The sequence below is a fragment of the Sus scrofa genome, chromosome 2, assembly GCF_054392235.1.
Source record: "Sus scrofa isolate SSC_HxYL_T2T_F1_AM1 chromosome 2, Sscrofa_HxYL_maternal_Yorkshire_Landrace_v2.0, whole genome shotgun sequence".
Classification (NCBI taxonomy): domain Eukaryota; kingdom Metazoa; phylum Chordata; class Mammalia; order Artiodactyla; family Suidae; genus Sus; species Sus scrofa.
Window position 1 is genome coordinate 19,065,153 of NC_139384.1, and position 14,234 is coordinate 19,079,386.

Genomic DNA, 14,234 nt, shown 5'->3' on the forward strand with positions numbered 1-14,234 from the left:
TACTCAGCTGGCTCCAGGAATGTGGCAGAGACTGCTTATTTAGTTGTCTCCTAGTATCCATTTGCCCCTGACTTTTTGTGGGTATATCATTTCCCAGGAGAAAGACAAATTCCTAGTAGGTGTGGCTATGTGACTAAATTCTGGCCAGTGGAATGTAAGTGGAAATGTCCTGTGCTATTTTCAAGATGTGTCCTATGGCTAGGAGACATGCCTTTCCTCTTTCAGCTTCCCACTGGTTGGAATGTAGACATGATGGCTAGAGCTTGAGCAGCTGTCTTGGACCTAATATGAAAAGCACTTATTGAAGATGTCAAAGCAACAAGATAGAAGCCTGGTCCCTGATGCTGAACAGCTACACCTAGGCTGTATGTACATCTCTGGATTTCTTTTATATGACAGAGAATAAACCTCTCCCTTGCTTTTTTACTCTTTTTGTTTAGATGCATTAGATCCTAATCATAAATAATGTTATAACTGCTTCTTCCAGGGATCGGCAATAACTATTACACAAAAAATGTTTGGAAGCAACATACATATTCAAAATGGGGACCACAGTAAATTCTCTCAATGGAATATTGTCAGTTGTTTAAAGTTTACTGTTAAAGACTTTAATAGGGAAACAATATAATGCAAAACAATAGCACTGTTGTATCACTGTTTTATTGGACCCCTAGGCTGGGAACCTCCATATACCACAGGTGCAGCCCTAAAAAGCAAAACAAAACAAAACAAAAAACCCCACAAAGCTTTGTGTGGTTTGTGTCCCTTGTGGCACAACAGGTTAAGGATCCATTGTGGCGTTGTCACTGCAGCAGCGGGGGGTCACTGCTGTGGCAAGCACTCCATCCCTGGCCCAAGAATTTCTATATGCCCCAGGAATTTCTACATGCCATGGCCATGGCAAAAAAATAAATAAATAAATGAAAAGAAACAACTTTGTGTTTTGGAACAGATTGTTAAATTCTTTCTTTTTATAAGTGTTGCTACAATGTTTACTCATTTGAAAAGTTCTGTAATAGTGATAGAGGACACAGCCCAGTGTTTGTTTTGTCCTCATATTATGGATGCTGGTCTTTATCTCTCAATCTCCCTTTCTATCTATCCATCTAGGTTGTCTCCTAATATTTTCATTGATTTAAAGGTTTTTTTTTTTTTTTTTTTTTTTTTTTTGGCTCTGCCTTTGGCACGTAGAAGTTCCCAGGCAGGGATCAAGCCCATGCCATAGCAGCAACCTAAGCTGCTTCAGGGACAGTGGATTCTTTTTTTTTTTTCCGTCTTTTCTAGGGCCACACCCACAGCATATGGAGGTTTCCAGGCTAGGGGTCCAGTTGGAGCTGTAGCCGCCAGCCTACACCACAGCCACAGCAATGTAGGATCCGAGCCACATCTGCGACCTCTACCACAGCTCACGGCAATGCCGGACCCTTAACCCACTGTGTGAGGCCAGGGATCGAACTCACAACCTCATGGTTCCTAGTTGGATTTGTTAACAACTGAGCCATGGTGGGAACTCCGACAGTGGATTTTTAATCTGCTGCACCATAAGGGAAATCACAGGATTTTTTTTTTTTTAAGGGTCGAACTAGTGGCATAGAGAAGTTCCCAGGCTAGGAGCTGAATTGGAGTTGCAGCTGCCAGCCTACACCACAGCCACAGCATTGCCAGATTCGAGCCTCATCTGCAGCCTACACCACAGCTCATGGCAATGCCAGATCCTTAACCCACTGAGCAAGGCCAGGGATCGAACCCACATCCTCATAGATACTAGCTGTGTTTGTTACCACTGAGCCACAAATGGGAACTCCTTGTTTTTGTTTTACATCTTTCTCTCCCAGTCTCCTCTCTCCTTAAGAGGTAAGGTAAACTATTATAGTTGGTAATCCATATGTAGTGATCTATATGATTTATTAAATTGTGCCTGGGATGAAGATTTCAATCCATATTTGTGCTGACCATATGTTACTGTCTACTAAGAGACTTTGGAAAGTTTTCATGATGATAAAAATGTCAACACACTTTATTAGTTTCGGAATCCAAAGAGACTTTCAGTTATTGTGTAAGAAGCACACCTGTGGTCCTAGGTCTTTGGAATATAATAAAAAAGCAATATATATTTTTTTCTGGCCTTAAGTTCAAACTTAACACTGAATTTTCCCAGCTTCTCTCTGCTGTGCTTATGGCCGTTAAATTGGAGCGTCAAGAGAGACTATTCATTTCGTTCCTCAGCCTGGATTCTCTCATTCTCTCTATGCCTCTATTATATCTATCTAATTCATCTCACTGTTCCATGAGGAAACTAAGGTCAAATTTGCTGAGTTGGGATAAATAGTGTAGGTGGTCCATAACATAGTTAGATAGCAAGTGTTATTATACTCTGACTTAATCGTCAACACGCTCAAGAAAAACTCCGGTTCTCTAAACAATTTAGCCGGCAGCCGAGACAGAAAATGGCAGAAGCCCAGACTACTTTACTCCATTGTTTATGATCTGGGTTTGTTTGTTTATGCCTTGGACATAAGCCGGACCTTGAGTGGGAGCAAGCTGTTTTTCGGCGCTCGACTCGAGTTCCTTGAACGATTGCTTGGGCGCTCCTCCTTTGATGTCTGGGGCGTTCGTGTATTCGGTGATCTTTTGCGCCGTCTTCTTGCTTGATGTCTCCCGAGCGGCGGCGTCGCCGGGTCCAGGGCTGACTTATCCGCAAGGCCCCGCGCTCAGACTGCTTTCTCCCGCTGGTCGGTAGAGCGGACCCCTTGCTTCCTTCCAGCTGCTTCTTCTATCTGTGGTTCAGTCCATCCGCTGGGCTGCAGACCGAGCCCCCGCCGGCCTTGCAGGTAGGCCCGGGAGGAGCCTGGGAGGCCCAGCCCGGCATCCTACCGCCGCCGGGTTGAGAAGACCTTGGCGCCGGCGGGTGGGAGGGTGGGTCGGCCGCGGAGACACGGCCAGAGGAGGAGCTACCCGGCCGCGTTCGGGGGCGCGGTCGGAGAGGCGACAGGGAACCGAGGAAGAAGCCGGAAGGACGGAGAGATGCTTGGGCTGCCCGGTGTGGTTCGGTAGGAGGGCATGTTGGGTCTGGGGCGAGTGTTGGCACCCCCAGTGTATGGGGAAATTGCTTTCCAGGAACGGATAGAGCTTTACGCGCTTTGACCCTCCTTCTTTTCTTTCCTTTCACCCCCCAAAGGCTTCGGGTGTCATGACTCAGTTGCACTGGGGACACCCTCTGAGTCTGAGTCCCCTTTGAAGGGACCCTTGAATAGGTGGAGGTTTGTGGAACAGGGCCCTATGGCTCCTCTGAGCGAAGTGTCATATTCTTGACTTTTTTGGGTAGGGAAACTGAGGCTAAGCTGGGACGTGACTTTTTCTCATATCCCTGACAGATCTTTAAATGCACCATAAGTCATTTTTGGTCGTTTACCAGTTTACTCCCCCCCACCCCCTCTTTACCAGTCATTTTATGCACATAGTGATTTGTCGTTGGCTTGTCGTGATCGCTTCTTCCTAGGAATATAGATTTTGTCACCGGAGACTTAAGAAGTAAAGGGACCACGCGATCTTTTGTCTGGCTTTGCTTTTCAAAGTCTGTATCATTTTAGCGAGACAGTTACTTTGTTTTCTTGATAGGAAATTTTGTTTGCTGTTTGATTTGCTTTCCAGTTGATACTTTTTTCTCCTCTTTCCCTTCAGCCTGTTTTTCGGTGGAAGTCTTTAACCTATGGTGTTAGGTAGTTAATGTCCTACAGAGGATGGTCAATGTTTTGAAGTCAGATATTTGTCTTGAGAGACTGCTTTCTAGGAAGAATCCAAATGAAACTCAAGGAGTCTCTTTTGGACCAGTTTTGTTGTATTCGATTAGTGGCTTAGTTACTAGAGTGAAAAAGCTTCGTGTAGAAATCATTCAGATATTTAAACTGAAAGTTAGCACTCTGGGAACTCCGTTATGTTTTCCTTCTCTCTCCCAGCTTGGAAACTTTGGGGACTAAATGTTCACAGTCATTTTATTTTCATTGGATTCGGTGTTGTGATTCTAATTTGTGTAATTTGTTTGTTAAAAAAAAATCATTAACCTAGAGGTTCCAGGCTGAATAAGTATTTCCATAGTACATATGTGGAATCAGCTGGAGATGGGTTTTCTTAAGGGGGAATAGACTAAACTCATAGTCTTTGGATGAGCTTATACAAATCCGTATTCTTTAACAAATTTAGACATATATGAGTTTTGGGAGGATTAATGTTCTTTAACATTATTAGTTTTTTGGTGAGGTCAGCAAGATTTAAATGAATGGCCGTTGATCATAAATGATTTCCTATTTACCAGGACCTTAGTGCTCCCAGAAGGGGATAAATGAAGAGCCACCAGACTATCTTTATGGAGAATCTAGATTGGGAAATTAGGCTAAGAATGTGTGTTCTTTAAAAAAATTTTTATGATAGAAGAGAATTTATATCAGAGGAAAGAATTTAGAGAAGGAAGGGACCTTACCCCTGGGGATTGATAGTTCTGCATAGAATTTGGCGTTAGTATGGTATCTCAGTGGCTCCTAATGAATGCTAAATAATAAATGGAGTTGGCTTTGAGTGTCAGGAAGAAATGTTAGGAACATTCTGTTATGTTTCCTTGGGAAATAATTAGCAGTGGTGTAGGTTGTATTGAGGAGGACAAGAAATTTGGTTGTGGTGGTGAGGAGGGGTAGGGTATTTAACAGCTTCTCCTCTGCTTTGTGATAGAAATTTACTCAACTTTTACCTGCCTTGGTTAAATCTTGCATTCTGTCAGTGTCAGAGCAACCTCTCTTCTAGCATTTCTTTTCAGAATTTACAAAATCAGGATGTGACTGAATTATTCTGTCTTCTCTTTTAGTGAGAAAGTTCTTGGGAATTGTTAAAGATGTGAACTTCTTTGAATGTCTTCTAGAACTTGTCCTGGAAGATGTTATGTACACCACTTGAAAAGGATTAGTTGTGTGGAGTTCCTGCAGTGGCTCAGCGGAAATGAACCTGACTAGTTTCTGTGAGGGCGCAGGTTCAATCCCTGGCCTCACTCAGTGGGTTAAGGATATGGCATTGCTGTGAGCTGTGGGTGTAGGTTGCAGACACAGCTCGGACCTGGCATAGCTGTGGCTATGGTGTAGGCCAGTGGCTACAGCTCTGATTTAACCCCTAGCCTAGGAACCTCCATATGCTGCAGGTGCAGTCCTAAAAAACAAACAAACAAAAGATTAGTTATGTATATCACTTGAAAACAATTGGTTGTTTCTATTAACAGTAATAACTTAGTTTTATACTGTGTAATTTTCAAAATATTTTCAACTTGTGTTAGGATACTTATGAAATATTCATTCTTTTGATCAGGCTTCTTCATGCTGCTTATTAATACTGAATCCAGAACAAACATTCAGGAATCTTCACAAATGTTGGCAGTTTATCTCTCATTCGTCCCATTTATCTCATTGTTAGAGGAATTGGAGAAAGTTTTGTTGTTAGCACACTGAGGTTTCTTTTTTTAAGGTATTTCTCAGCTCTGATAGAGTTATTTTGGAATGGGATGCAGATCTTTTTGCCCAGGGTTTGGTTTACCATAAAAACCCCCTTAAGTTCCTTTATTCGTAGTCATGCTTATTTCTTTCTCCAGTTGTTCCTCATAAACCCAGAGAGAACTTTCTGTTTCTTGTCATAATTTTTGTCTGTACAGAGGTGCTGTGGTACAACCTGTCCTATGGTTTGGGAGTAATTTATATTTTATATTTTCAAACCCCATTCTTCCTCTAAGTTAATTATATCTGGATTTTTTTCCTTCCTCCTTTTCTCAAAGCTAAAGTTAGTTATTGATAGACAAAAATTTTTGTGATCAGTTATTGTCAGAATGTATTTATATGCTCAGTGGTATGTGGCAGTCTGCCAAAGTGATGTGGCAAGAAGAAAACAGATTAAGGAATCAGGAGACCTGGGTTAACTCCTAGGTTTACCAGCTTACTAGCTGAGAAATCTTAAACAAACTATTTAAGGAGCCATAGGGAAGATTACTGTTCTTTTTTTTTTTTTTTTTTTTTTTTAGGGCCGCACCTGAGGCATATGGAGGTTCCCAGGCTAGGGGTTGAATTGGAGCTGTAGCCCCACAGTCACAGCAACACAAGATCTGAGCCACATCTGCAACCTTCATCACAGCTCACGGCAGTGCCAGGTCCTCAACCCACTGAGTGAGGCCAAGGATGGAACTGGCATCCTCATGGATGCTGGTCCGATTTGTTAACCGCTGAGCCACGATGTGAATGCCCAAAGGTTCTTTACTGAGCATTTATTGTGTCATGTTCTTGGCAGGTGCTAATCTCACTTAACGTTCATGACAATCCTTTAAGGTAGATATTATTTTCCCCATGGATCCTGAACTGACAGAGAGTAAGTAATTTGTCCAAGATCACACAGCAAGTATGTAGCAGAGCTGGGATTCAAATCCAAGGCTTTGAGTGCTTTTATATGTCTGTATTTAAAGAATGGGAAAGACAGTACTTCTCTTGGAATACTTCTGTTTAGAAAAAAAATACGTGAAGCTGCTTTGAAAAGATAAAATGCTCTTTAAATATTAACTTCTATGCTATCTTACAGCAGCAATGAATGGATGTCATCTGGGTTGTTGGACAGCTTGGTTCTTTGAAGTCAGCATTATGCCTGAGGTTCATGGAGGATAGTGGTGACAGACATTAAAACAGCATTGGAGAAGCTGGGAAGGAGTAAGTCCTGGAAGTGCTAGTGAAGAAGTTTTAGGTGCTGCATGTTTAGGTGGGGGGAATCCAGGGATATTTACTCTGCTCTTCCAGTTAGTCCTGCCTTGTGTGTTTGTACATTTGCGTAGTCTTTTCTAACTTGTTCTCTGTCTCTTCCTTTATGCTTAGGGTTGATAATCTCCACTTTTGTACCTAAACTTTTCCCTTTCTTCCTTGAGTCTTTTTTTTTTTTTTTTTTTTTTTTTGTCTTTTTGCCTTTTCTAGGGCTGCTTCCTGCGGCATATGGAGGTTCCCAGGCTAGGGGTCTAATCGGAGCTATAGCCACCAACCTATACCAGAGCCATAGCAATGTGGGATCTGAGCCGTGTCTGCAACCTACACCACAGCTCATAGCAGCGCTGGATCCTTAACCCACTGAGCATGGCCAGGGATTGAACTCGAAACCTCATGGTTCCTAGTCGGATTCGTTAACCACTGAGCCACGACGGGAACTCCCCGAGTCTTGTTCTTATACTGTGTTTTTTCCTGAGGTGCGAAATATTGCAGTCAGACCTTTTGGAACTATTTTTTCTTTGTTTTTTTTTTTTTTGTTTGTTTGTTTGTTTTGGTTTTGTCTTTTTGCCTTTTCTAGAGCTGCTCCTGCGGCATATGGGGGTTCCCAGGCTAGGGGTCTAATCGGAGCTGTAGCTGCTGGCCTGCACCAGAGCCACAGCAACACAGGATCCAAGCCCCGTCTGCGACCTACGCCACAGCTTACGGCAATGCCGGATCCTTAATGCACTGAGCAAGGCCAGGGATCAAACCCGCAACCTCATGGTTCCTAGTCACATTCGTTAACCACTGCACCACGATGGGAACTCCTGGAACTATTTCTTGATTATGACCATCTGCTTCACCCCTTATCTTTTCTGACTTTTGTTTATCTAGCAAATATTTATAGAAGGCTCATTCATTTGTGATACAAATATAGACATGAGTCTTCTTGTCCTTATGGAGTTAATTCCAGTGGGGAGCAGACTTGACCATCTTCGAGCTACACCACAGCTCACAGCAATGTCAGATCCTTAACCCACTGAGCAAGGCCAGGGAACGAACCCGCAACCTGATGGTTCCTAGTTGGATTCGTTAACCACTGAGCCAGGATGGGAACTCCCCTGCAATTGCATCCTTAAAAAACAACAACAACAAAAAAGGAATGTAGGCTGTGCTATTAAGGAAACAAATAAGAACTGACAGATGAAGGAGTGAGAAAGGCACTAGGTGTTCATGGGGATTGGGGTCTTCAGTCATGGCATCCTCAGTCCTCCAAAAAGTTACAATCATAACATACCATGATTCTGGAGTTCCTATTGCAGCTCAGTGGGTTAAGAACCTGACATAGTATTCTTGAAGATGCAGGTTCGATCCCTGGCCTTTCTCAGTGGGTTAAGGAGCTGGCTTTGCTGTAAGCTTTGGCGTAGGTCATAGATGCTTCTCGGATCCCGCGTTGCTGTGGCTGTGGCTAGGGCCTGCAGCTGCAGCTCTCATTCGACCCCTGGCCTAAGAACTTCCATATGCCTCAGCTGTGGCTGTAAAAAGAAGAAGAAAACAAAAACATACCATGATCCAGTAATTAACATTTCCCTGATGCTGTCAGAGTGGAAGTCTTCATTTAAGATTGCTACATATAGGAGTTCCCATTGTGGCTCAGTGATAATGAACTTGACTAGTATCCATGAGGACTCGGGCTCAGACCCTGGCCCTGCTCAGTGGGTTAAGGATCTGGCCTTGCCGTGAGCTGTGTCGTAAGCCACATATGCTGTGGCTGTGGTGTAGGCTGGCAGCTGCAGTTCCTATTTGACCCCTAGCCTGGGAACTTTCGTATGCTGCAGGTGTAGCTCTAAAAAAAAAGACACACACAAAAAGAGATTGTTACATGTAGGAGTTCTCTTGTGGCCCAGCAGGTTAAGGATCTGGTGTTGTCACTCCTGTGGCTTGGGTCACTGCTGTGGCCCAGGTTTGACCCCTTGCCTGGGAACTTGTGCATACCGAGGGTGTGGCCAAAAAAGAGAAAAAAAAAAAGATTGCTACATATAATATTTGTTTTTTATTTAATATATGATGACACTGAATTTTGGCGTAGTAAAGGATAACTATGACTTAATAAATATCCAGCATGCTTGACTAATGAGTTTAATTTTTTACTTCTGATGTGTTTTCATTTATTAGTTTTTTCCAGAACAACTCTTCTTTGGAATTTGAATTTGAGAACTGGGTACATGCCTTCAGGTATTTGTAGTAGGGAATTAGCTGAAGTATTTAGCTTCATATAAAGGGAGAGTCGTAGGAGAATTGTCATGAAATTGAGAGAGGAGAAAATATAGGCTGCTGTTAAATGTGTGTATAATAACACCTACAGTCTTGTTTTGTACTCTTCCTGCAAGAAATTAAAAGTATTTTGCAAGCAGTTTTTCCTACTGCTTCTTGGAATTAGATTTTTCTCTGTAGAATTAACTGAGGCAAATTTCACGTTTCTTGATTTCATCATTTGTTTAGTTCTGCTTCCTAGGATAGAACATATATTCTCCTATGAACCAGAATTACTTTGTTTCAGTATGTATGCCTATGATATAATGAAACATCTGAACTTCTGCTGTGTTGAAGAGAATTAATAGGCATGTTTGATTTGGGGAGAGAATTGGAGTATTTCAATTCTAGCAGACCTGCGAAAACAGGGCAGAAAAATATGCCTTGCCAAACTCTTGAATCATAGCATAGTGGTCCAGGCTCTGGAGCCAGGCAGTCTGGGTCCAAATTGTAGTGCCAGTATTTACTATCTCTGCGACTTGGGCAAATTACTTAACCTCTCTGTGCCTCTCCTCAGCTGTAGAATATCGTGCAGCTGTTGCGAGAATTAAATGAGTCAACATACGTAAAGCATTTAGAACAGCATGTAGCATTATATATACCAGCTGTTACCATTTTCAATATTATTGTAACAAGCTAAAGATTATATGTTCTTCAAAAGCAGAACAAATGACAGTGATGCCTAGATTTAAGTTTAGGGTCTTTTGAGAAAGCTTGAATAGGGACTAGGAAGTTAAAGCAGCATATTTGCCCCTCTTTCTCCTCGGTATCCTTCAAATTAAAATAAGAGGATGAGCCTTTACTGGGAAAGAGAAAACCTCAAAAGCAACAGTGTCTAAAAGAGTTTCAGATATAAGATCGATGGCAAAATTTTGAGGATTTTTGTAGTATGTATCCAAAATAGTCCAGAGCTATTTTAGGAACAGAAGAACGTTTCTTTGCCAAACAGGTAGAAAATGTTAGTATCTAAATTTTACCGTCTATTTAAACTGTGATTTGTCATCTAATTGAACAGTGATTGGCGCTTGAAGGATTTTAAAGAAAGTGATTAAAGTGGAAAGGGTTTCTATTTTTTGTATGTGTGTCTTTTTAGGGCTGTACCCTTGACATACGGAGTTTCCCAGGCTAGGGGTCAAATCAGAGCTATATCTGCCAAAGCTGTAGCTGCCGGCCTACACCACAGCCGCAGCAATGCCAGACCCAAACTGCATCTGAAAACCTACACCACAACTCGCGGCAACCCAGATCCTTAACCCACTGAGCAAGGCCAGGGATTGAACCCATGTTCAGTGATACTAGTCAGGTTCATTACCTATGATCCACGATAGGAACTTCCAGAAAAAGGTGATATTTAAGGAAAAATCAAAGCTACCAAATCACCTTGGGTAAACTTCTGGGAGGTGGACATATTTTTTTGCTTAGTGGTAAAGACTGAGCATCCAGTAGAGTTAGTTACTCTTAGCCGTTTATGCTATTATATATAAATTGTGGGTTTCTTCAGTCTTTGCTTTAACTACCTGTTTATGTTTTCTTCTCCAAATCTCTATAATAGTCCTGTTCTGTCATTAAAAAAACAAACAAAAAAACTCACTTATTTAATGATTATAGTGGGGTCTTTCCTTTTCAGTCATTCATTAGGTATCTGTTGAATGTCTGCCTCTGTGGTAGGTGATCAGGATACCATAATAAGTGCTGATCAGAGCCAGTGCTTATTGAAGTGCTTTGTGTTGCTTTTTCTTTTCATTCTTATAACAACCTTATGGTGTAGGTACTTTGGTTCGTTCCGTTTTATAAATGTGTAAATGGTGGTACAGAGAGGATAAGCAGTTTGCTCAAGGTCATAGAACTGGTAATTGGCAGAACCAGGATTTGAATCCATGCAGCCTAGCTCCATAACCCCCTGCCCCTAATCCTTAAATCATACTGATTCTAAACTACTTTATTTATTTATTTTTTGCTTCTTAGGGCTGCACCTGCAGCGTATGGAAGTTCCTAGGCTAGGGGTCAACTCAGAGCTGCAGCTGCTGGCCTATGCCACAGCTGCAGCAAAGCAGGATCCGAGCCCTGTCTTCAACCTACACCACAGCTGTCAGCAACACCAGATTCTTAACCCACTGAGTGAGGCCAGGGATTGAACCTGCATCCTCATGGATCCTAGTCGGGTTCATTACTGCTGAGCCACAAGGGGACTTCCTGAAAAAAATAGTTTTAAACTCTCTAAACTGCTGCCACTATTCTAAGACTAGAGTGAAAAACAACAACAACAAAAAAACAAACATTGTCTCTGCCCTTATGGAGATTGTAATCCAGAGGGGAAAGAGTCAGTAAACAAAAAATTCACCAATGTATGATTTCAAAGTATGTAAAGCCTCATGATGGAAAAATAAAAAAGAGATTATGGTAGGGGAAGGTGAATTATTGTGGAGCTTTGGGGAAGATTTCTTTGATATTTAAGCAGATCCTAGAAAAATGAAAGGGGAAGGGAAGGGACTAGCATGTGTGAAAGCCTTGGGATGGGAAAGAAGTTGGCACATTTGAGAAACTGAAAGAAGACTGATGTGGCTTGAAAATAGCAGTGGGAGAGGATGAGGAGGGACATAGGATGAGGGTACTTTGGAGTGTGTCAAGGATTTTGGATTTTTTTCCTAGGTATAATCGAAAGCCTTTGAGAATTTTAAGAATGACTGTTGTGACCTAATATATGATTTAAAAAAATTACTCTGGCTATGTTGTGGAAATTTTTGGAAACTTTTCTTTTAGGGGAATAATTAGGAGTTATGGAAAATTTGGAAAGAGAAGTGGGGGAAGTCTAATAATTAGAATGTCTTATAGGGGTCCAGGCAAAAGATGATGATGGTTGGGATTAGGCTATAGGAACAGGAGATGAGAGAAGTAGAAAGATTCAGTAAATCTTTTAGAGTTAGGCCAGAAAGACTTAATGATGAATTGGATATATGGGAAGAGAGAGGTATCAAGTATGATTCCTAGATTTCTGGCATGAGTATTTGGGTAGATGAAGTTGCCATTTCTGAGATGGAAGCATTGGAGGAGGGGCAGATTTTGACTAGAGTTGAGGAGCGGAATGAAGGCCTCAGTTTTAGTCAGCTTTGCTGTCATTAGCCTTTCTATTTTCCCCTTCCTATTGGGTCGTTTGTATTTTGGTATCATTGGTTTTTAAAGTTCATTCCTTACCTTTATTTTTTCTTTCTTTCTTTTTCGTTCTGTCTTTATTTTGGCTGCACCCATGGCATGTAGAAATTCCTGGGCCAGGGATCGAACCCGTGCCACAGCTGTAACCAGAGTTGCAACAGTGATAATGCCAAATCCTTAACCCACTGAGCCATGAGGGAACTCCAGCATCTGCAGTTTCTATAGTGTGTGATGTGAGAGCTGGTTCAAATTGGGATTGAGAATCTCTTTCCTGTATGTTTAACTTTTTGAGGAATTGGGTTTACCTAACATACTGGTTTTATTATTTGCATTTTACTGATGGGATATTTGAGGTACACCATCTGTATAGTTTTAACTTCCTGTCATCTTCAGAACAAGTCAGTGATGGAATTGGGAATTTAAGACTTTTCATCATACTCTTTGTGTAGGTGACCCATTTAAAGCCATGTTGCATTTATATGAAGCTGTTTGAAATGGACTTCCTATATTTTATAATCTCTTGAAGAGATATTGTTCAGGTGGTGTTAAACAGATGTTCTTTTTCCAGAGTGGACAAGATGAGAGGGAACGTGTTTTAATTGCAACAGAAGGGATATAGATTACAAATTAGAACTTCCTGACTACAAGATACTACAAAGACTTTGTAACTATCTTTCTAGGGTGATTTAGGCAAGTGTTTGTTAAGAAATGAGGGAGATGACAAAGATGACTTGCTGAGGTCCCTGGTAACTTTAGGAAATAGTTGTTTGATGGTTAATCAAATAGTATCTTTGGCATTTTAATGAGTACATTTTCATTTTGCTTATGAAGAAATAATCATTGGAGAGTGGGGGAATTTCTCAAGGTCCTCTGGGAAAATAGAAGATAACATTTTGAATCTTCTTGTTTCCCCATGTTGAATGCTTAGGGATGTATACTTTATCATAAATGAGTCTTGTCATGGCTGTGTTATGTATTATTGTTGTGATTCTTCCTAAGCCATAGGAATCAAAGCCAACACCTGCAGCTTTTATAGACCTGCAGCTTTTATATGATTTGAGAGTTGTTGGCTGGGCTTAGATTAGGACTGAGAACCTCTTTCCTATAAAAATGAATTTGGTCTTCTGTTATGCTTGTAGAAAAGGGAACACATTATCAGTAACAGACTTGAGTGATAGATTCCTTATTTATTTATTTATTTTTTGGCCATACCTGAGCTAGGGATCGAACCTGCACCATAGCAGTGACCCTTGTCTGCAGTGACAACACCAGATCCCTAACCAGCTGCACCACAGGAGAACTCCAATAGATTCTTTTTCCTTCTTTCTTTTTTGGCCCCTGGGCCGGCGATCAGATCCGAGCCAAATCTGTCTTTTAACCCACTATGCTGGGCCGGGGATCAAACCTTCTTCGTCCTGGTGCTGCAGAGGTGCTGCCAATCTTATTGTGGCAGAGCAGGAATTACTCCAATAGAGTCTTTTTTTTTTTTTGGTCTTTTAGGGCCACACCCATGGCATATGGAGGTTCACAGGCTGGGGTCTAATCGGAATTCCAGCTGCCAGCCAGAGCCACAGCAACGCTGGATCTGAGCCACGTCTGCCACCTACACCACAACTCAAGGCAATGCTGGATCCTTAACCCACTGAGTGAGGCCAAGGATCGAACCTGCAACCTCATGATTACTAGTCAAATTTGTTTCCATTGCACCACCATGGGAACTCCTCCTCCAACAGAGTCTTAATGACTGATTTAGGAGGGGCCAGGTTAAAATTGCTTAGGTGAAGCTGCACATGACATCAACATATTTTTGGTTTGTATGGCCTGCAGAAATAGAAGCCCAGAAGATGGGCAAATGAACATAAGGTTTTTTTGTCGAACATGAACATAAAAATACTCATTAAATGCAGTATTAAGTTGCCACTTTATATGCTTAGTTCAGGAAATGCCAAATTTAAGATAACTCTCAACATCAGTAACTCATTCATCTGACATTTATAGTCTACCTAAAGGTACCTCATAAGG

The 14,234-nt window shown here is 41.6% G+C and overlaps 1 protein-coding gene across 47 annotated transcripts in view; it reads left to right on the plus strand.

Moving 5' to 3' along the window:
- Nucleotides 1-2,625: 2,625 nt before the first annotated feature.
- Nucleotides 2,626-14,234, plus strand: part of AMBRA1 (autophagy and beclin 1 regulator 1) — a 183,711-nt gene continuing 172,102 nt past the window's right edge. For 32 of the 47 annotated variants that reach the window (XR_014836996.1, XR_014836999.1, XR_014836997.1 and 29 more), the window contains exon 1: nucleotides 2,626-2,831. The gene's annotated coding sequence lies outside the window, so the exon portion shown is untranslated. Of the gene's footprint in view, nucleotides 3,051-6,597; nucleotides 6,723-14,234 lie in introns of all 47 variants that reach the window. The other 15 variants (XM_085011243.1, XM_021085244.2, XM_085011242.1 and 12 more) reach the window with 3 other exon arrangements.